Below are 24,809 nucleotides of genomic sequence, written 5' to 3'. Positions count from 1 at the left end.
CCCCAGCGAGATTCGAATGAACTGGATAGTTCACCCGAAACCCTGACGCAGTTTTGCACACCGTCCATCGTTGTTTTAATCAGTCTAGTCAGCTTCCCAGGAAATCCGTTTTCGTCCATGATTCTCCATAGCTCTGCGCGGTCGATACTGTCGTATGCCTCTTTGAAATCGATGAACAGGTGATGCGTTGGGACCTGGTATTCACGGCATTCCTGGAGGATTAGCCATACGGTAAAGATCTGGTCCGTTGTCGACCGTCCGTCGATGACGCCGGCTTGATAACTGAGCATGAGCATGATTGACCGCCCGCGGTTGCTCCTCTGTTATTGCAAGGACAACTGCATTTACACAAAGAACCAACAGATGGTGCTTGGGGCTAGCTTCTCCTCATTGTGTAAATGCTGGAATCCCAATACTTTTGAATAAGCAATACCAGCGCCGGGATGACGCCGGCTTGATAACTTCGGCTTGATAACTTCCCACGAACAAATTCGTTTTAGGTGACAGACGACGGAAGATGATCTGGGATAGCATTTTGTCTTTTTTCACTATTTTTGTATAAATTATCGAAGGGTATCCGGAGGTATCCACGAATAAAAGTGAATCATGTTCTTCTATAATCCCAAATGAATTTTCGGAAGAATCTCCGGAGAAATTTCTGAATCATGTTCTTCTATAATCCCAAATGAATTTTCGGAAGAATCTCCGGAGAAATTTCTGGGGAAATCTTCAGAAATTCTAAAAGATGTTCTCTGAAGAATCTCCAAAGGATACTATGAAGAGATACTCAGAGGATTTGGAAATTGTGTAAGAATTTCTGGAAAGTCCTCGTAGAAATCTCCGGAAAAATCGCCGGAGTTATTTTTGTATGCATCATTGGACAATTCGTAAGTGATTTTTTTGGGATCCACCGAGGATTTCCTGATAGTATCTATTTTTGAAAGACTATACGGAGAACTGCCTAGATGATTCCTCGGACAATTTTCTGGAGGAGTTCATAAAGAAATTCCGAAAGTATCCTAGGAGGAAATCCCCGCAGAAATCCCAAGACATATCTTCAAAAGAAAGTAATATTGAAAGAATCCACAAAAAACCGGAGGAAACTCATGGAAGATTATCTAGAGAAATTCTTGGAGTAGTCTCCAATGGAATCCGCGCTGGAATTCCTGCATGTGTTTAGGTAAAATCCCCGGAGTATTTCCTCAGGCATTCCTCCAGGAATTGTCCTAGGGATTCTTACAGAAATTCCACCAGGCACTCCTCCAGCAATTTAAACAGCAATTTCTCCAGGATTTCCTTCACTTCCAGGATCACTCCAGGAACTGCATCAGGGATTAAATTTCTCCAGGAATTCCTGTAGAAAAAATCTGCGTGACCTGTTTTGCCAGCAACTACAAGAATTACTATAAAATGACGCAAAAGAACAATGCTGTTTGATAAAATGACACCTACGATGCTACTTGACTGCTACATAATCTTGACTGAACATTCGAATCCCACACTTTATCTCAAAACCATATTGATCGATGTAGTATGCAGTGTCGCCAGGTAAGCTTCGACGGCATTTTACAAAGACATGACAATTAGGTAAATCTCTCCTAATAATGTGGTACGCTCATGCAAACTTTAATGGACATGTGAACTATCCCAATTGTAGTGATTTTATGAACTAGCACTGCAGTTATATAATAGGGCAAAAAACCTATTATATAGGTTTTATTGTGTTTTGTTTTGTATTGCAGTGTAAACATCAGCACATTGCAAAAAAAATGTTTTTTTTTTCATACAAAAATTGTACTTTTCATCATGAATTTAAATACGGAATCCACCTAAATCCACCAAAACTGTGATATGCAGCGTAAACTATAGGGTTATACCTGTCATATGCACTAGTTTCATCCCCGTTTTTCCCCCATTCGTAGAAAACGATTCACGAAAAAATCTATTTTCCGAAGAAAAATGAGTATATCTCAGCAACGAAAAATCGAAATCTCAATTTTTTTTAGCAAAACACGCGCATTGAATAGGTCTACAACTTTGTGGAACCCGGAATTTCAGTAAAATTTGAAACAAACGAGATAATAAAAAAAACTGTTTTTTTTGGGGACCATCCTATCTTGAAACTTTAAAATCGCTATAGCAAGTGACAGATTAAAGTAACAATGTTGGTGTCTTCAGCAAAGCTTATCAGAATTGTCAGAAGAAAAACTTTGTAGAACATTATTTTGCGCCAACTAGAAAACAAAACATATTGTCTTTTCTCGGATTTTTATGGGACCACCCTAACTGTAAGATACATTAAATTATAGCCCTTATGATAAGTAACAATAATGCCGAAGACACTTTTCCTCTAAAACATCATCTTCATGGTCAACATATTTTTTTCCTCCTAATTTCGTGATCTGGCCCAGTGTGCACTGGTTGGCCTTTTTTGTTCGTTCGAACTTTGCTGAACGCAATATTTCAAAAACTGATCGAAATTTAGAGTAATTATTGAAGTGGATGTTAATCTCAACTTCGCGTGAACCGATTTGGCGTAAAATAAACGAACGTATAGTAAAGTCGGAGTGTAGTGCTCAACACTAAATATCACAAAGCGTGAAAATCGAAAATTTCCTGCAAATACTAGGCAAACACTCTACACTGGAACCTCCATTTAGGTAATGAATCAGGAAGTTGCAGATGGTTTAAGAGGACTTCATTTGCTCTCAGATGAGCTTTATAGGGTTTTAAAAAGACTTAAAAGGTTTTTCAAAGGCGTTATACAGTGTTTCATGAGGTTTCACGCTAGCTTCAGATTGGGTTTCAGAGGTATTTCAAGGCGTTTCAATACGTTACAGGTGTTTTCAGATGTTTCAGATGCTCCAAGGGAGCAATAAAAGTTCTCATGTTTATGGCGTTGCAAGTTGTTACAACGCTGAGTGTAGAATTAGCTCAGGCTAAAATGCAAAGAAATAAAAACTAAAAAAAAATTACAACACTTTTTATGGCGTTTTGGGAGATTTCAGTGGTTTCTTAGGGGACTTCAAAGGCCTTCGGGTGAGCATCACGGGGGTTACGGTGTGAGTTCAATGATTCAATGCTCATGAAAGTTTTAGGGAACCTTCATTACTAACCCAAGTAACAATTTTATTGCTGATTGGTTTTGTTTGATATTTATTATGGTTTTGAAAACCATTGATGAAATGTTTTATAGTATACTTGAAGATATCTATAAAGCCAGATTTCGAAAGTAAACAAAACTCTCCGATATGTGAACCTTCTGGCTTTCATTATTACCACAATAAAACTGTTCAAACTCTCAACAGATGGCGATCCGTTCGATTAGTAACGACATCTGTTGGTGGAAAGACAGAAACTACGACACTGCTAGGATTATTGCGGTCATCATAAAAGTAAACTTGCTTTCGTTTTATATTCGTCAATTCACAACGCAACATTTTTTTGTCTCAAGAGCAAACTTATGTGTCTCTGATAGGTTTTGGGCCGCTGAATCCGAATCCGGGCTCAGATTTGCTTCAGCACGTCACAATTTTGAGCTATACCTCAATTTATAGGGCAAAATACGCAATTACTGCCAGCCATTAAGCATGGAAGTATTCTCAAAGCAAACATGTTCATTTAAAATTTATCAACAACACAGGTAGCAACAAACGTTAAGCAAACAAATGTCTTAACTGTTTAGTGCATTCGTTTTAATGGTATGACAAACCTTGCCATTAGAGTTAGAGAACTGACTGTTCTTCAAAATAAATATCATGACAATTGAAAGGATGGATCACAATATGCTTTTTTAGCTGTATTAACGAGATTGTTCGCCCTAGGCTAGTTCATCTCGGGACCCATGCTTTACTTCCCTTCCTAAGGAAGAACTCACATTTAGCGAGTTTGTTGGGAGTGGGATTCGATCCCAGGTCCTCGGCGTGATAGTCTAGTGTTCTAACCATCACACTAGGTCCGCTCCACATCACAATATGCTGTATTCTGAAAGAAGTTAGTAGAAATCTTCAAAACAGTTCATTTTATTCATTAAACAAATGTATTTATAATTTCTGAATGTAACAAGAAAAAAATAAGAGGTATCAACATGTCATGAAATTATTAACAGCTAAGTGCCAATAACTGTTGAATTAATATAACACCAAAGTACAGCCATTATTAGAGAAAAGCTTAAACATCCATTCGGCTATATATCCGTTTGCCACAAGTGCATGTGCTAAACGTCCCTACCCCATCTCCTCGCCACCTTCGTAAATTATCATGGTAGGTAATTCAAGCCTAACTTTACCAAACACCGTATCTAACAAAATTCACAAACGGAGAAAAACAGAGGGGAAGTTCGCTGTTCCCATAGCAACTCATACATTGAGCATATTTGGAACGTGAAAAAGCCGGATATTTTTTCACAATCATCCCTAAAGATGAATGATACAAGTAGCCTTTAACGAGATTCAGCGCCTCATGTGAAAAACTCTTTTTTGTTTACATATGTTACATACGGTGTTTGGTTAAATTAGGCTTGAATTATTGCAGGGTTGAGATTAATTTATATTACCTCCACTGTTATTTATCGGACATTGCCTGGCAAATATACTTACATTTCTCAACTTTAATAACACTACTTGGGTATACACTTGTTCATGTATACATTTTATTGAAATCGTAACCAACCTGCAAAGAAAAAAAAAAAAACAAAAATTATATATAACTTAAAGTACTCATAAAAAAGGCTTGAAAAGCCAAAAGTGAACTGTAGAGCTGTTCAATATAGAATGTAGGTTAGACTGGGTCAACAAGGTCGATTTTTTAGACAAAGCTAATACCTGTGCAAAACTGGGAGCGGTTAGCTGCGTCCCCGTATTCCACATTGCGATTATAATTTGTATGGGTTTTTGTGCTAAAAGGGTATTTTCTTACATTTTTCTCATGAGTTGAAAAAATGTGCCGTAGATCATATAACTTATGACGTAAAAGTATAACCTAGGAGACGCCGAAAATTTTTGTCAAAGACCGCAAATTCATCCAAGGCTTGTGAAGAAAGTTATAAGCTTAGCAATATAGACCAAATCTTGAACTTGTATTTATTGATGTTATTCCTTTACATGTTAAATCAGTGGTGCTCATCCCAGAGATGCATTTTGAACGCTCACAGCAAAAACTGTTCCCTCAAAGCTCTCAAAATTTTGAACACAATCTAGATTACTAGATTGAACACCGAGCGGCGTTCAAAATTGACAGGTCAGATGCGTTATGTTTGGATGGGGAAGGAGTTTTCTATCGATAAGAAAGCAACATTGCAATGCTTCCGAGCCCTTAGCTATCGTTAGGTATCGTATGTCATTCTCATTACGCTAGGCCGGGTGAGCTCTTCGATTCCGTTCCAACGATATTATGGCATGCTCTTGGGCGTACTTTCCAGCCCGGTAGAGACCATCAGATACACGGTAACGGTGCAGGAAGGATCACGCCATAATACCGTTGAACATAAATAGATGTCCGAGCTTGGCCGGGTGTAGTGAGAAGAGCCCTAATATTCGATACTTTTCGTGGAGCAGTCAAGTCTCCGTCGGTTGTCCCCGCAGTATGGGGCCCACGCATTATGCCACAATTTCTCTGATGTCTTCCAAATAGATTACTAAAATTAAAGATTCTGACATTCAATACCTCGAACCACCACTTAATTGACATAATCATTCAATTCACGGTGTATGTATGCCGTGATTTAATTTTCACTTCGAAATCCCATTTTGCAGTTTGGTACTATAGTAAGACACATACGGTAGCAATTTGTTGCTATCAGTTGCTACTAGCTACGAAGAGCACTGTGATCAGGCCAGGCGCCTGAAATGTTTGAACATGAACACGGCTCACGTGAGCACAGCTCTTGAACAGAACATGAACAGAACGCGTTCAAATGCATCTCTGGCTCATCCAGCGGCCCGTGGGCCGCGTGCGGCCCTCCAAGCCTTAAAATGCGGCCCGCGGAGTACTCTAAGACAAATCGAAACACAAATTAAATGATAAATAAACAAAAAGAACAATCCGTTCTGGTAAGATTCAAAATCGCAACTCCGAAATATTTCGGCATTTCAGCTAAGTCACGAAGCCAGCTTATAGTTATTTATAAGTGGTACGATTTGATTCGTTTGTTAAAAATGTAATCTTGAATCATTTAAAAATTGTTGCAGTTTTTAAGCGCAGTCAATGCAACGCTGAGCAAATATTTCACATTTCGCCTTTCCGAAGAACATAAAAACACAAAGCACGAAGTTTTTGACAAAATTCTCAACAAATCTCAACTTGGTTGCCAATATTGTTTAATTTTCACTGTTGGTTTAAATTTCTATTATAAGACTCACACATTTTTTGAAACAAAACTTACGAATCCAATTTGAATTGACAAAACAAAACTTCTGAACGAACTCAAAGAAAAAAATCTCAGGCGAGATTCATAAAGCGTGTCCTGTGCCCTTTTGGAAAAACTTTTGAATACATTTTTGGAGAAACTCCAGGAAACATTATTGGAGAAAAAATGTAAGCAACTCTAAGCGAAATAAATGGAGAAACCCGAATCATCCTGGAGAAAATAAGCCTGAAGAAACTCAATGAGAAAGTTGTGGCGACACTGCATGGAAATTATAGGAGCATCTCCTAGAAAAATGTTCTGGTGCCACTCTAACAAATATTTCTTAAGCAACATTAGAATAAATTCCTCGAGCAACAAAAAAGGTAATTTTCAGGAGTAACTACAAACAAGATTCCAGGACCAACTGCATCAAGACACAAAAGATGCCTAGAATGCTAGAGGGAAAATTTGAACAATAAATTTGAAGCAACTTATGCAGCAACTTTAGAAGATAATGTTGAAGAAACCTCCGGAAAAAAAAAGTTAAAAACTTATTTTTGAAGAAATTTAATGATGAAGTATTTCATCAACTTTAGAAGCGACTTATGGAAAGAATTTACTAAAATCTTCAAGAAACTCCTGGAAAATTCTCAGAAAAATCCGGAAGCTATTTCAGGAGAAATTATTGGAAACGATCAATGAGGAATTCCTGAAGTAACTTCAGGGCAGTTCCGAAGGCAAATCAAAGAGGAGTTCTTGGAGGTGTTCCAAGAGAATTCAAGAAAAAATAAAAGAAAGAGCGATTCATGAGAAATTCTTGTAAAAGCTGCTTGAAAAATTCTTGAAGTGGCTTCAAGGCAATTCTAAATTGTTTGAATTTCAATTTGAAGCTCAAAAGTTTTTCTCGACCAAACTTATGAATCTAAATTGAACTCCACGAAGGGCAATAGATTATAAAGTTTAACCACAAACTCATTGTGTTTGTGGTTTGTGGTTTGACCCTTACACAAGTTCTGAACAGTTCAGATTTTTAATAAATATGCTTTAGAATTGTTCTTTTCGTTGTTTTTGTGCATCAATGTTTTATGCGGCCCGCAGGTCGATCCCGAATTGCAAATTTGGCCCGCGGTATCCTCCAGCCTGAGCACCACTGTGTTAAATGTTTAGCACCATCGGAGAATCTGTTCGTTACAACTTTTTCCACAAGTGTCGGATCGATTTACGGTCTTCGACAAAGTGATTCGGCCCATCTGAGGCAATATGTTAACGTTATCCTTTATATAGTTGAAGAAGAATTTAAGCCCTTTATTAGATAAATGCAAAAAAGTGAGTTCTCCCATACTAAATTTCAATCGCAATGCGTAATGCGGGGACGCAACCAATCGCTTTCAAATTCTACCCAGTTATTTTGGACGCTAATATTGATCGAAAAAGCAACGTTGACCCTCTATGTAGGCAGAAAGTCGAAGAAAAACGTAGTGACAGGCGAAAACCTTGTCTTGGTATGATATCTGACTTTGGCATTCATGTAATAATGTTCGAGTAAAGCCTAACAACAAAATGATAACAAATCCAAAATACGATTTGTAATCAGCAGCGAATTGATATAACATTTTGATCACTTCAAATTATTATAAATACAGTACCGTCGTGCGGGGCTACTTTTGAAACACGGGGCTACTTTGGACACTTTTGAATATGGATTTTTTGAATTTGAAATATGGTTCAAATCTGTTTGATGTCTTTGGGACTATTATGACGCAATATTTTCCCCTTCATTTGGTTGAAATTGTTTTTCAAACAAACCCTTTATTGCTTGTCAGGAGGCGAAAAAACATCGAATGAATCATAAAAATATACATAATGTATCAGAACATTTGCTCTGTAAGCATTGTTTCTACAGTTCATAAATTTCAGAGGGTTGCTCAATTCGTGCAAAAAGTATCGACGTAGCATATACAATCGAATATTTGTATCGATACACATTATAAATGACCGTTTAACCTAAATAAAAGATTGATGGCCCCCAGACAGCCTTTAAGTCTATATTAAAATATCGCGCTGCTCATAATACCAAAGGTAGCACAGAACCACCTAAAAACGCATATATTTATTGAAATCATGTGTGATATAGTATACAACAGTACTGGTACAAAGTAGTATTTTAAATAAACCCGGAATTTTAACTGCAGCTTTGTTTTAATTATAAATGTCCAAAGTAGCCCCCCTTTGGTTCTATATGAGATGTCTCCGATTGGTGTATGGGCAACTTTTTTGTTTATTGATGGATTCAGTTCAAATTTTGCATGCATCCTACATATATACTCACAATTATTATGTGTAAAAATTGTGGAAATACATTCACTACTCCGGGAGTTATAATGTCATAAAGTTGAAAAACCATTAAAAAGTGTATAAAGAAGCCCCGCACGACGGTACTGGCCAAAATTATAGGCAGTGATGATGATACGATGTTTAGGTTGATAAATCTCCCTTTGAAATAGCTTTATTCAAATGCAATAATTTTGGTATTATTCTTTATTGATCACAAAATATAATTGCATTGTTTCCAACATGAGGTGAAACTTAACGAAAGAGAACGAATTTAATTCTTGAATTTGGTCGAAAATTGTCTGGCCAAAATTATAGGCACTTAAGACCTTCTTAAAAAAGTTTGATGTTCTATCTCAGACGTTAATAATAAAAATCATCAGGATTCTCAAATATTCTGTTTAGCAGAACTGTTAGTACGGTTTAGAATCGAGATCACTAATTTATGAGTTTATTTTTTGGTGTGTTTTATAAAATGTCCATGACAGGTATATCGAGATTCTTGTGATTTCTAGTTTATAAATTTGAAGTTAACAGTAAATGTCCTCTAACCGTGTCTAAATGATTTTAAGTTTGGATAAGTGGGCAACCCATCCAGAATTGGAACTCCTAGGCATTGTAATGGATTAGTTTTGATTGTGTGGCATTAAAATTTATTATTTTGAATAGTGAGGTGAAGCGTTGGCTTGTTCGAAATACCTGTAGCCATGTATTTCTCGCGAACATTAAAAATGGTTCTGACATACCAAATGGCATTCAGTCTACCTTTCTATGAAACTGGCAGTCCAGCTTTTATTGAAGAATTTCAGTCTTACACACTGTTTGTATCCAGTCCCACTTGTCGTTGTAAGTTATAGAGCTACTCAAAAAAGCGGTGTCCAGTTCGATACAACAAACAAATTACCAACGCCTCGAATGAAGCCGAAAATATGTCTATTGGAACAAAATACAATGGTATCATGTTGTTTTGATTGATTTTATCGCTTTTGAGGAAATTCACTGGAATATGGGGTGTCTGTTAGGTGGAGAGTAGAATAACGCCATATACCACTTAGCATCCAAGTACGATTGCAAAGAGGTGGAGTAGTAATAGTGTGTGGGGATATATTTTCTGCACAAGATATTGATCCCCTGATTTTATATAAGGGTATGCTGAATGCCAAACGATATACCATCACCCTATCTATTGTCTAGGATAAACACTTTGATGAAAACTTTAGTTATAATGGTGATAAATGGTACTTCCAGCAAGACAATGATTCATATCACATGTTGAAATATCAATTCTTTGGTTTCAAAGCCATGAATTTCCTGTCACAGCTTAATCGCCAACTAGCCTAGACAACAACCGTATTGAGAATACTTGAAGAATATTGATCATCAGTTGTAAAATTATCAAACTAAAAATTGCCAGGTACTCGTTGGAGCTTTCATAGGTATTTAATCAAAATACACCAAACGCCAATGGCCTAAACTAGTGATCCCGATTTCAAACCGTGTCAAAAGAACATTGAAAGCTCAAGGAAGTATTATAACCTCAATTTTAAGTAGTTACAGAAATAAGATATCACACTGTCTTTAGCAGGTTCACATAGTGCCTATAATTTTGGCCAGGTAGTTTTTGACCAATTTCAATATTTTGATTTTATTTTCTTCATTGATAATCGTTCGAAGTAAGAAACGTTGTATTGTTATTACGTAGTCAATAAACAATAACACAAAAATTATTGCATTTGAATAAAGCTATCTCAAAGGGAGATTCATCCACCTAAACATCGTATCATCACCACTGCCTATAATTTTGGCCAGTACTGTATTTAAGTTTTTAAATTTCAAAACTTCTAGGCATTCTTGTATAATACGTCTCAGTATAATACATATACCATTTGTGCAATAATCTTATTGTATTCAGGTTTCCATATTAATCGCAAAACTCTACATTTAACGATTTTTCCATTTTTTTGCACTGATAGCAAAAACAGTTATCAATTTGCTATCACTGATGACAAGAACAGTTTCTAACTTGCTGCTACGGGAACATTTTTCTGCTCTCATTTTTGATGTTTTAACCGTAAAAACCTCCAAAACGAAAACAACCTGAGTTATCAAAATTTACAGTATCACAACATCAGAAGTAGTTTTCAATTTCGGGTTACCCATGCAAATCAGTAACTACCATCATTTGAAATAGTGATGTTTGAGGTATTAGGTAATAGAAAAGTGTGAATAAGTTGATGTGGGTTTAGTACACACCAAAATTCGATTGAGGATTTCAGCAAATTTTTGCTGAATTTTGCAGAGCTGAAGGTTTTAGCAAAATTTTTGCTCAATACGCAAATTCAGCAAAAGTACCAGTAACGTTTTGATGAAATTCAGCAAACATTGCTGAAAGTTCTGCAAAAAAAATTGCTGGGCCCTTCAGCTCGGCAAAATTCAGCAAAATATTTCTGAAAGCGTTTGGTGAGTAGCGTCATAGTAATGGGCCATTTTCAAATGTTGCGCCATAATTGTGCGCAACCGGCTTCTTCGCAATTTCGATCAGCCCAATAGCTGAGTTTTAAAAATAGATCCAACTTGCCGAATTGAGTTATTTAGACCATACCATTCGTCGATGGCATTCAAGTGGATCAATAGAGAAACCACCCATTTCACCGCCAGTTGATGAAGTTCAAGTGTCTATGGCCTTGTCCGAATACCCACCAACAACGACCCCGGTTCAACCCACTAGCCTCTGTGCCTATCGTGGGTGCGATTTCCCCTAGTCCCCTGTTTACATTCGCGGAGGTAAGGCATGATACGTGATACGTAGTGAAATCTTCACCTCCAGTCTTGTTTGCCGTTGGGAAACCATCTGGGTTTAACGCCCATCAGCAACCGCTCCCTCTGCTGCTAGATTAATTCCATATGCCACATGCGAATAAACATAACACATTGGGGTCTTCGTATGTGTACGTATCCGTATGCATACTAAAAACAACAGGAAAAGGTGGAAGCCGGTTTCTTTGCATAATTAATATTCTCCCTCCGTTTGTTGTTCGATCGTCGTCAATGCGTTGGCTGACCATGGTGGTTACGAGAAATTTTGTAGGGCGTGCGTCGGCGGCTCTCAAGTAGATGTAAAACTGACGCGGATCTGCCGCCTAGAAGCGAAGCGAAGGTACGTACCGTAGTAGGTAATTGATCTATTGAGGCACACTGGGTGCCACCAGTGCGTCGTCGTTGTTACCATCAATAAGCTCAATTGCTTCCAAGTACAGAAGATGCGACGCGAAGGCTCAGTTTGATCAACAGTAGTCCACTGGGAAATGGATGCTTCTCAAATGCGGTGAATGATGGTGCACTCATGAAGTGGACGTCATGCGCTGTTTGATCACTTGGCTACAGTTAAGGGAGGAACGCAATGTCGCATTCAGATGATGACATTGTATCATTCTCCGGCGCACCACGATTGAACAAACAGCTCTATCCGAGACTTCGACTGATAAGAGTGATGTCATCGTCGACCGTAGAGCGTCGCAAGCAAGCCCACCTCTCCTATCTGCGGGGTCACTTTCTCTGATTAATGATTTAATGTCATCATCAAATGTTGCCCAAAGCACAACTCTCTTCATCCAAGTGCCTATCAACGCTATTGAGAGGCTATTGGTTTACTTTGTTTCACGTTCAGGGAGCACAAACTTGATGTCAACAGCGTCGCAGTGTCTAGAATTCAACGACAGCAATGGCGGTGCTCTAGGTCAACAACTTTACAAGCTATCTCACATACATACAGACAGATATACAGACAGCACCAACTTTGGTGAATGAATTTAATGATGGGACTTATCGCCATCGACGACAGAGGGACCTTAAATGAGTAAAACGTGCCTCTCATTTAGAGCGCAGCGGGAACTGATGCATGTGCAGCAGTGCACTATTAACTGTACGTACATATGCATGCATGCAATGTAAATGCTCACAGACAGAATGTCATGTTTCGTAATTCTCTTATACCGGACATCGGACTGGGGGAAGCTGGATGCAATCAGAAACACGTGCAAATACGTTAATTTCTGGAATTGGGGAAAAGGTCCATTAAGCACTGTAAAGATGGAGAGGAGATGCTTGAGCTACTCTCAGTGCTATCAATCTGTCTACCTTAACCTCTACCACTATCTATTTTCTTTTTCATGCAGCAAGGAGTTTAATAAAACTAGTCTCCGGTAGTGAACCTAGTCTACACCGACGAAGAGTTCCCCGGTGGTGGAAATTCTTCCGAAACCGATTCTTCTGCTCTTGTTTATCACTTCAATACGGGTCAACCGATTCGGTGCCCAAGTCAATCCAGCGATTCCGGAGGAGCCAGGCACCCGGTTCACTGGTGCCCCGAAGACCCAGTCCGATGCTGCATCGCGTTCTACTCAACTCGTCTCCGGCAATGGATCTAGCCTATTTACTCTGACGAAGAGTTCCTCCGACAAAAGAATTTCTCCCAATTTCGATCCAGCCAGAGCCGCCGACACTTCTGCTGTTCGGACAGTATTCGCGTTAGTACCCGCTCGACAGCGTTCCGTTTCTCTTTTTTGCGGCACATTTCGTGTACAACATTGTCGGCGGTCATGCCAGGTCTATCTCTGCGTGCTTCTTCGTATCTAGGGTACCCGGATCTCACGTACTCCAGTGTCTCTTCTACGATTACGCACTTTGAACAGAGAGGCAAAGGTGCGTAACCAAACCGATGCAGATATCTCCGGAAGTTCACTACTCCATGCTTCCTGTTCACCCACGCAAACACATTCGGGAGGAGCCGGTGAGTGCACCTTCCGTTTCCTGCATTATTCCATTCTTGTTGCCGCTTAGCTTACAAATCCGTTATAGAGATGTTCAGCCCTAGGCTGGTTCATCTCTTTAAAAGCATGACGGAGATTAAGTGGGAGAAGAGAAGAACACAGTTTTATGTGCGTAATTTGCGGCAATTGGTGAAGTTGTCTGATCCGGGTGAAGCAGGGACTGTCATCGTCTGGCTTGGTAAGTCTTGTCAAAATCCATCGGGGTCCGTTTTCATTGCAGGTCAGTATGTTCTTGGTTTTTGGTACGGCCTTGTTCCAAATAGAGTCCCTGAGGTTGATCGTTGTCTGTGCCAGGCTGGGTCTTTCATTGGCTTGAGAAAGTGAATGTTTGGTTCCCTATAAGTCAAGCATATTTTTTCAAATCGACGTATCTAACTTTTTCACTGATCTGAGTAAATTCATGGTCAATGTTGACGACCATTTCACTAAAATAGTTTTTTTATAAAAAGACTTTTCATAAGTTTTTTCGTGCTTAACATCACCAGGGATATAGCACGCACTAGGTAAGAAACAAAACCTACTCATTCCATATCATTTTCACAATGAATTTTGATAAAAATACACATACACCGGGTTGGTTAGAGATACGTCATGCCAGATACGTCACTTTTGTATGGTGCCAGTTTGGTGTATCTGTTACTTTTGATTTTGGCTAGATACGTCGTTTGGTTTTCTCATATATCAAAACGGTGTATCTATCAGTAAAGTTGTAAACATCAAAATAGTTAGATACGTCGTTTCGAATAATATGCTTAGTTAAACAAATTAAGCAATAAATCATCAAACAGTGATATGGATTCTTCAATTTGCTTTATGAATCATGCATGCAGCAGTTAACCCGGATTTGTTTACATTCTCGAGTTACGTCGGATTGAAAAGTTATGCTTGAAGTGTCCGTTTTTGAGCTGGCTCGTTATCAGGATTTGTGGTTACGATTACGATTTCAAATAAAGTGCCTTTGTTGTGGTCTTCCTCAGAGCTCCATCCGTACAAGTCCCTGTTTGGAACGCACAGATGGCAGAGATGGCGAGCCTCCAACAGCGGGATGTGTTAAATTTGCTCCTGCGTCTTTAAGAAAAAGAATCGACGTTGTTTGCCGGACCTTGTCTGGAGATAGAGCACTTTGAATCTCCGTGATGTTGTACTGAGTACGTAGATCCTACAGGGTACTGCAGTTTGCGATGAAATGCTCCACTGTATTCGGTTCTGAACAGGTAGAGCACCGAAGTCAGAAGTTTTCTGTGCCGTTTATACTATGGAAGAACCCTGTTCGTAGTCTGGAGAGAACAACTTGATATCTTCGAGATGGCAGGTCCGGCCAACGCTGTTGAGTCGAGTTTATCTTTCGGGTGAAAAGTATTTATCTCGACCAGAGAGAGTACCACGCTTCTCGGATCCTGTATCTAAGCCACATCTTGACATCGTCTTCAATTATCTTTGGGGTAGGAAGTGCTCCGTCACGACCGAGAGAAGTCAGGTTGGCGACTTCCTCGTTTCCATTGATCCCGCAGTGGCCCGGCACCCGCATGAAGGTGACTTCATTGCAGCAATCGTTTAACAGTTTGGGGTCACTTTCGTAAAACATGGAAAAGTGGTTTGGTGATATCTTCGTCATCTATAGTTCAATTTTAATAATTTTTGGCTCATTTCAAAGATAATTAACTAAATTTACGTTTGATGTCTTCAGCTTAACGTATTTAACGATTTTTGTATATAAAATTGTTATGTAAAGTTAGCACATTTTACCACGCTTCAAAAAATGAGGCAACTTTACGTTAAGTTTTAGTATGTAAATTTCAACTAATATGTGTGGTTCAATGTCTATGCAATAAGTATCATTCATTTTGTTGCAAATAAGCCAAGAAGAATTAAAATTGGATGAAAGATGGCAAAGATATCAACAAATCACTTTTCTATGTTTTACGATAGTGACCCCAAACTTTTGGCCGATACAGCATTTTGAGGGGTGACCCCAAGCTTTTGGTCGATGACATCAAGGATTAATTTACTTAATAACTTTTTTTTCTAGATTTTTTAGCTAAGTTCTATAAAAAGCAGTTGAAAGCTAATAGAAAATGGGTCATATTACCGCTCTCATCTTAAAATTTGGTCGACCCAATTTCCAGCGACACTGCCGTAAGTTTATATTATTTTTTAGAAAATTTGGCAACTTTGGGTTAAGTTTACATACAAAATTTTTTGAAAAAGTTTCTATTAAATCATGTTCAAAGTTTCTTTGACATATTATCTTTTGAATGAAACCTAGGGTTTTGAAATCGGATGCAAATTGGCGGAGATATAGGCCTAAAAAAATGACATGTTTTTGAGGGGGTGACCCCAAACTTTTGAACGGGAGTGTATGTATCACACTTAATTCAGATAACTGGGATATCAGCATTTCTGCATTCTTTGCCGAGATAGGCACAGCCGAGTAATCAGCAAACAACTATTTTGCCGAAATCACAACAATTTTGACAGTTCATTGCTGACATTCAATTCGTTGTTGGTATTCCTGCAGGACTTTTCCCAGGAATTTCTACTAGAGTTATTCCGTGAAATCTTTTAGAAATTCATCTAAGCATTTTCCTCCTAGGATTCTTTCGGGAATTCTATCGCGGATTCATCCTGAGATTGCTTCGGGGATAGCTTTAGGAATTTCTTAAAAAAAAGTTCTATGGATGCCTTCAAATATTTCTTCAGATTTAATCAAACAATTTATCTCACAGAGGATTTCTCCACGATTCTCTGTAAGGATTTTCCTATGGAGTTCCGTTTGGGATTCCTTCAAGGTTTCCTCGTGGTATTCTTACGGGAATATCTCTTGCGATTGCTTAAGGAATTTCTCATGTGGTTTCTTCTGGAATTGTTTCACAAATTCTCCTAGAATTTCTTCCAGGGAATTCTGTTACTCTTCATGCTAGAGATTCTAAAGCCAGTTTTGCTGGGATTCCTCCAGATATTTCCCCAGAACTACTAGGATTACTACTGTTCCTCGAGGGATTCCTCCAAAAGTTTTTCCAGAGATTCATCTATGAATTTCTCTCACTGTTGTGATAACGTGCTTTCCCGTTACTGGTGTAGCCGCCCAGCATCAGTGGCAGGAGATATTTTCGGTTTAGAACACTTTGGAAATTAAAGCGGAAACAGAGCTAGCTCCGCTAACTGGTTTCGCATCCGCTTTCCGCAGATGACAGTAGACCATCTGTAGACCACCATTACTATAACTTGCGAGAAGGCTGTCTTCCAGTAGGAATGTCAAGGCTACAAAAAGAAAAAAAAAATAGTTCTGCGTAAAATTCTTAAAACATCCGGAAAGTCGCCAGATAAGGATAGTCCTGGACGCAAAATTTTCTCGGGGCATCATTTCCGTTCAAAATCAAAATATAATACGAAATTTGGACAACCAAACGGCCGGAAGCTTCTGCTACTGGGGCAGCCTCTCTCTCTCTCTCTTCTTGGCGTAACGTCCTCATTGGGACAAAGCCTGCTTCTCAGCTTAGTGTTCTATGAGCACTTCCACAGTTATTAACTGAGAGCTTCCTCTGCCAATGACCATTTTGCATGTGTATATCGTGTGGCAGGCACGAAGATACTCTATGCCCAAGGAAGTCAAGGAAATTTCCTTTACGAAAAGATCCTGGACCGACCGGGAATCGAACCCGTCACCCTCAGCATGGTCATGCTGAATACCCGTGCGTTTACCGCCTCGGCTATATGGGGCAGCCATTGGAACTGTTATGTCTGCGAAGCTGCCAGTTGAAGGAGAAAGTATATTTTTGGATGGTGTGGTTCCTCTATCTAAGGTAAACAGTGCCATTCCGTTGACTAGGACCATTTCCGTGTCCAGTAATGGTCGACGATAAAGAAAAAAGGAGGAGAAGGAAGATCCTACCCAACTAACATTTATTGTGAATGTAAACGTCAACAAAGCGTCTTCAATACGGCTTGATGCTGAGTTACTGTGTTGTACGTATGGACGGTAGCTTCTATGCAAGCCCTATACTAATGAATCTGGCGAACTTAATCCACATGTATATGCTGTGCGAGCAGCCTCTATGTCACCTAATCATAGCTCTTTTCTCGGCTCTTACATAACCACTAACTGAATAACACAGTTGTTAAATAATAGTTATACGGCATCCTCAAATTAATCGATTAAATATAAGTAGGTTATGGTACCTTCCGTGACGCAATACATGTGCAATAGCATAGAAAATAGCCCGTTTTGTTTTACTCCAGACCTCTCCAGACAACGCTTCATAATTGTGCCACTAGAAACCTTACTCAGCTTCATCTTGCTGCAAAAGTTTGTGAAACGTCAAACGCAATAATATTTACATTGGACAAGCTGTGTGGTTGCTCCAACAGGTTCTTCGTCACAGCTTCTAGCTGAAAGAGTGTTCTTTAAACAGCTACGAAGCGCTGCTGTTTTGTGTATTTGACAACATTACAAAACGTACTGTATAAAAGCAGCTGTTTTATTGGCTGGGACTCTCGACTTGTACATCTTCCGGCAAATCTTCCGGAGTTGGATTAAAGTGTAATAAAAACAACCAATATAATTTCACAGCACATAGATAGATAGCTGTAAAGTATTTATGTAGTGGCTATTATATCCCGCTTAAAGTTTGTTTTGACAATAATGTTTACATTCGACAAGCCGTGTTGTATACCAACAGTTTCTTTATTACAGCTTCTAGTTAGTTTATAGTAGCAGCTGTTTTGTTAGTGGAAACTCCTATTCAATTTGTGAAATCTCCCGAAGTTGGAATACAGTTCAGTAAAGGCAACCCCAGTGGCAAGTGATTGAATTCTGAAAACCGAACTTGGTAGCTGAATAGTGCTTGTTTTACAGCCATGAAATGACCAAAATTTACCGTGCACTAGCTGTATTTTCATTTGATGCTACCGAGAAAGTCAAGCCCCCTTCTTGCTAGAAATGCGTACCTATCTCGTCTTTCGAATTGACTTCACGTCACCTGATAGAGGCTCGTCCTCGTCCTCTCTTCTCTTCTCTTCGTTCCCATCTCAACCTGCTCGTCGGATTTCGGTTGGATTTCCTTTCGGTGGTGTTTGAATAAATTAATGGATCTAGGTCAACATCCCAGATTCAGTCAATTTGTTGTTATTGCGGTACGGCGGTGTACCCTCACCCGAGCGAATAAAGACAAAACGAGAAGAGTACCCACTTCTTCTATTTAGGAGGTGCAATGGTTGGTGCTTTTTGTTTGAGATTCTGAATTGCGAGCGGTCGTTTGGCCATAAACAGTGGTTTCGTCGTCCCCGTTCGTTGTTTAACTTGTTTGTCGTAGACCGGCGGTATGGCATCGACCAGTTAATGTCTTTCGCGCAAATTGGAACGCTGAACGGTGGTATATATGGGTGTACTTAGTCCGTCCATTCATTGTAGGTGCCTAGTGCTATCTAGTGACTGTGCACATTGTCACTCCGCGTGACACAGATTTTCTGGGTTGGGTATGGGAATCGTTTTCACACTACGATTGCAGCATGGTGAGAATAAAATATCCTCGTGGTACGACCGTCGACGACGGGGAGAGCAGGATCAGTACCAACACCAGACCAGCTCCATACCAATACTAGGATGTTGTTCCAGCGAAAATAATCGAGTTCACTCGTTGTTATCGTACACTAGGTCGGGTTCAGGATGAGTTTTATACGTACTGCTAGGCTGGGATAACACGTTTTATGTTGCTGGCAGGGTCCTGGGAAATGTTCCTGCCATGGGTGGGAGCGAGCGGGAGGAGCGCTCGTAGAGAGGATTTTTCTTCGGAAGTGCACGTGTACTCGGGCTTATGAAGTGAGAAGAGAATCGGGACTTCACGTTGTTCGGAAATGGTGAGCTGGGAAGTGATAAGAGAGGGATTGCGAGGTGGGCAACAACAAAGTTTCAGAAACACATAAGAATTTCGTGTTAGTTCAATTAGAGTATGATTATTTATTTATTTATTTACTTCCTTTACTTATTTAACCCTTTTCACAACAACTTGGCTTCACCCTTTCAGAACAACTTGGCTAGACCCATTCCAAATACTAATTTAATGTTTTCAGTTGTAATTTTACTTTTTTTTATGAATTAGTGAACAAAAGTTTACTAGTGTCATACGATGGCTAGTTTTATTGATTTGAAAAATAGTTTTGGTTCAAATATCTTTCAAAGAGACTACACTAATGCTACAAATTTCCCAAATGGAGGAAAACGTGCCACTGGAGCCGACCTACTGATACCTGATACTAATGCAAAGAAAAACAGGCAACTTTAGGTAAATTTTTCATATTTTTACCAGATTTTTATATTTATTATAAAATATAAATTCCAAGAAAAAAATCAATCTTATTTCGAGTGGAATAACTAGATTCCACAACAATCCGGTGTCCTAAATTCAACGTTAACGGACTTATCTTCACAAGGTGTACCCGTTCTTCTGTACTGTATCGATTGGCGAAAACTCGGCGAAACCCGGAGAAAAGCTAGTGGATAAATAAGTGAGCGGTATTTTATCGAATTACCGTGCGATTGTGCAGATTGATGGAATGGAATGTGATTCCTTCCTAGGAAAAACAGAGTCGATGATGACGATAGGATGGAGCTAGGACTAAGGAGGATGCTTTATGGAAGCAATCTTACACTACCTAGCCGGTGATACATGATAACACGCTTGGGAAGTTATTGGATTTTTTTTCCTTTTCTTTGAAAATAATGCCGAGTGTTTTTTTCGAGCGGCAATAGTGAATTGAAGGACATTATGGAGACGAATTGGTTCTTCAGTAATGCTAGCAGGTGAGGCTTTGGATCACCAGCTCTGATACGTAGGGGTCGATTCTCGTTTCATTTGAAGACAGGAATAAATTGGGCAGACTTGAACAAGTAACGAAAGCTTAATTGATAAAACGACTATCTTGTGGGAGTTTTTTTAGGGACTAAGTTTTTCATAGTAACAAACAAACTGGTTACCTAGGGTCACTAGGTGCTGTAACTAGGTGTGTATCGTAGTCGATTGTACGACAACACCTCTCAATCGAGCATCCATAGCTTTCTCCAAATTCTCTTCAAATCTTGAAATTTTCAAATTCGGACCGGCAACCCGACATCAACACGCCATTCTGGTAGTTGTACGCCATCCTTCCTGTATTGTCCCGCATAGTATGTTTTGCTGGTTTCTGTTGTATTGTTTCTAAGTGTTTGAACGTTCTCTTGGCTTCGATGGTGGTGCATTCGTTACAACCTTTCCAGAAATTATAGGTACGTTTTCCTTGCGTAAGCCTGCTACATTGGTTCTTGTTCGAACCAACGTACCTTGGACATCGCCTTCCGACTTGCAAAAGTAATCTCATCTTTGGGGTTTTGACAACTACACTACACCATGTTTCTCCATCAGGGCCTCGGATTTCGTGACCACAACGTTAATGTCTGCTTTTGTCATTTTGCGCACTGAGATAAGAATCTCTCGAAGATCTGGCACTTAAAGAACGTTCTCCAAATTTATCTCGATACCTTTGTTGCTTCTCAATCATGTAATTTCTTCAATCATTTTAGCTTGCATAACGTGTCCATCTTTCGTTACCTGGATTTCAACCGGACTTTCCAACTTGCGGATACTTGTGAATACCGACTTGTCGCACACAAGGTGGTCGCTGCACCCGGAATTAATTTTCATCTCCAGACATGTTTCGGCCACATCAGCTACAAAACTTACGGCAGCATTCGAGCTTCCTTCTTCTTCAATACCATAATATTCTTCCGATCGACTCCAACAATTCTTCATTAAATGTCCACGTTTTCCGCATTTGTGACATTTGCCATTCAACTTTTTCTTCTGCTCATGAAACCTTCCCGTAAAGGCCGCGGGTCTGTCTTCCTCAAAACTGCCTTGTCGATTGGAGCTTCAGGATTCTTCGGACAATAGTCGTTTCTTCACCATTTCCAGTGTCAGTTCCTTTTCGGGCACGTTGTCCAAGGCGGTGACTAACGGCGTCGGATGATTCTGGTAGTGTCAGGAACAGCTGCGATATCAAATCCCCCTCCGTAAACGTTGCACACCAGCCCGTCAAACTCCAAGAGTTGACTTCGCATATCTGTTGCATCTTCAATCCTTAATCTTGCCGATGGCTTCCTCACGAGCGTCTGGTTGACCACTGATTTCTTCGCGAATGTTGTTTCGAGACTACTCCACATTTCTCTTGCCGTTTTTTGCTCTCGAACAACCTCCAGGCATTCACCAGCATCGATTTCGCTCTAGAGTCCAAGTCCTCAAACTTCGCTTTTTCGGCAGCTGCACACCGGTTAGCACTTTCGAAACATCAGTCGCTTCCAGAAATAATCTCTATAGCTCTATAGCTCCAGTTCTCGTACTGATCTCCGTGTCCTAGGAATTGTGTAATTGCACACGTCTAATCCTTCGGTGGTGAGCCCATGACCTTATGAGTTTCGGGTTTGAGGACAGGAATAAATTGGGCAGACTAGAACAAATAACAAAAGCTTTATTGACAAAACGATTATCTTGTAGGAGTTCTTGTTAGGGACTAAGTTTTTCATAGTACAGTAGACGTTCGCTCGGTGCAAACGCTTTAACTGCAATGCTTTTTAACTGCAAGTCCGCTAAGTGCAACAATTTTGCAGTTATCGCACCGCTATCCGTCAAAATGAAATGTCAACAGCGATGCGATGTTTTTTGCATGCACTTTTGTTGCAATGCGATGTTTTTCGAATGCATATTGGTTGCATTCTGCGGCAACTGACAGTTATGTGACCCCAGTCAACACACGATCGCATATGATGTTGAATAGGATGCCAAAGTGGAGGCCATATGCATACACTTTACACGCGGTTAAATGGAAGCAGGTACGCATATGGCCTCCACTTTAGCATCCTATTCTACATCATATACGACTTCATGTTGGCTGGGACGTCTGTCGGTTGTTGCAGTTTTCGAATTTCATTCGGTAAGTGAAACGTAAACAAGTTCCATCTATCGAACGTTTACTGTAACAAACAAACTAGTTACCTAGAGTCATTAGGTGCTGTAACTAGGTTTGTATCGCAGTCGATTGCTACTACGACAACGTGTTATTATTCGTCGAACGAACACGAGAGTTTACATGGATGAACTTAAAACTAACAAATACATCATAAACTTGAACTTATACGATTACGGAAAACATCAATACTGCATTAACATAACTAAGGGGTCTAACTCGTTTTATAAACAAACATTGTTTCTGTCACTGTAGGGCCTATCTCGATCCACCCACGCATCACATAACATAAGTGGAACTCCATGGTCAGAGCGAAGGAAAAAGTTGTATCCTTTTCCAGCACGCGAAACTGTTATATCTTTCATAAAAGGCGTCGAACTGTCACTTATTTTGGTAAACAAAAACCATCTGATCCAATCAGTATTCCAGTGTTCGCAAAGAATACAGGAACGAAGATTAGCATCTGAGATATGCGCAAAACTAGCTGCTGGAAATCCACGTATTCATGTTGTCATAAATTCATTGAAATCTTCGAAATAACACATCCACGTTCCACATATCGATCTCCCTTTATATTTTAAGACATAAAACGTACTTTCGACTTGAGTTTACAAAGTTTTATTACAATTTATGTCCTATTTTAGATCTCCACGTGCTGCCAGTCTAGATCTATGAGGTCTTTGTTTTACTTCACAGCAATGAAAAATGGTATACATGCTGAAAAATAGTATGGCAATAATTTTATAATGCATTTGACATTTCGATGCCCTGTATACCAGCGTACGAACTCGGAAAGGCATCAACTTTTTGAGTCAGAGTTCCACTTATGTTATGTGCACGCATGTCGACACCCTTGACAGAAAGAGCGAAGATAGATCTTTCTGATAACGGCACCCAGATGCGTGGGTGGGTGAACGCGCTACAACGGACCAGATGTTCGCCATCCGCCAGGTGTTGCAGAAATGCCGCGAATACAACGTGCCCACACATCACTTGTTCATCGATTTCAAATCGGCGTATGATACAATCGATCGAAAACAGCTATGGCACATTATGCACGAATACGGATTTCCGGATAAACAGATACGATTGATCAAGGCGACGATGGATCGAGTGATGTGCGTAGTTCGAGTATCAGGGACACTCTCGAGTCCCTTCGAATCTCGCAGAGGGTTACGGCAAGATGATGGTCTTTCGTGCTTGCTGTTCAACATTGCTTTAGAGGGTGTAATTAGAAGAGCGGAGATAAACACGAGTGGAACGATTTTCACGAAGTCCATTCAGCTGCTTGGTTTCGCTGATGATATTGATATTATTGCTCGAAAATTTGAGACGATGGCGGAAACGTACATCGGACTAAAGAGTGAAGCCAGGCGAATCAGCGTAGGCGTTAATGTGTCGAAGACAAAGTACATGATGGCAAAGGGTTCCAGGGAGGAATCACCGCGCCCGCCACCCCGAATTTATATCGACGGTGATGAAATCGAGGCGGTTGAAGAATTCGTGTAGGGCTCACTAGTGACCGCCGACAACGACACCAGCAGAGAAATTCAGAGGCGCATTGTGGTAGGAAATCGTGCTTACTTTGGACTCCGCAGAACTTTACGATCGAATAAAGTTCGCCGTAACATGAAGTTAACTATCTACAAAACGCTGATTAGACAGGTCGTCCTCTATGGGCACAAAACGTGGACCCTACGTGCAGAGGATCAACGCGCCCTTGGAGTTTTCGAACGGAAGGTTTTGCGTACAATCTACGGCGGAAGACGGGACTTGGAGAAGGCGAATGAACCACGAGCTGCATCAGCTGCTGAGAGAACCAACCATCGTCCATACCGCGAAAATCGGGAGGCTACGGTGGGCGGGTCACGTCATCAGGATGTCGGATAGCAACCCGACTAAAATGGTTCTCGAGAGTCATCCGACCGGTACAAGAAGAAGTGGAGCGCAGCGAGCTAGGTGGGTTGACCAAATGGAGGACGATCTGCGGACCCTACGCAGAGTGCAGAACTGGAGACATACAGCCATGGATCGAGTGGAATGGAGACGGCTACTACGTACAGCAGAGGCCACCCCGGCCTTAGCCTGATCGGTAAGGTAAGTAAGATGCGTGGGTGGATCGAGATAGACCCTACAGCGACAGAAACAATGTTTGTTTAAAACGAGTTAGACCCTTTAGACATGTCAATGCAGAATATTAATATTAAATTCAAACAAATCAAACACGCAATTTTAAACGGCACATATTCGTCGAATTGGCTGTTGTTGAGCATAGTCAGTGCCCAGTGCGTTGGAAGTCTAATCATAAA

The 24,809-nt window shown here is 40.0% G+C and overlaps 1 protein-coding gene across 5 annotated transcripts in view; it reads right to left on the bottom strand.

The window, feature by feature from the left end:
- LOC109431761 (FERM, ARHGEF and pleckstrin domain-containing protein 2-like) overlaps window positions 1–24,809 on the bottom strand; it is a 201,926-nt gene that overhangs the window by 167,486 nt on the left and 9,631 nt on the right. The gene's annotated exons all lie outside the window — the stretch shown is intronic.

This window comes from Aedes albopictus, chromosome 3 (assembly GCF_035046485.1).
Source record: "Aedes albopictus strain Foshan chromosome 3, AalbF5, whole genome shotgun sequence".
In the NCBI taxonomy this organism is placed as follows: Eukaryota; Metazoa; Arthropoda; class Insecta; order Diptera; family Culicidae; genus Aedes; species Aedes albopictus.
The sequence above is the reverse complement of the archived record's forward strand: the minus strand, read 5'-3'. Positions and strand labels throughout refer to the sequence as shown.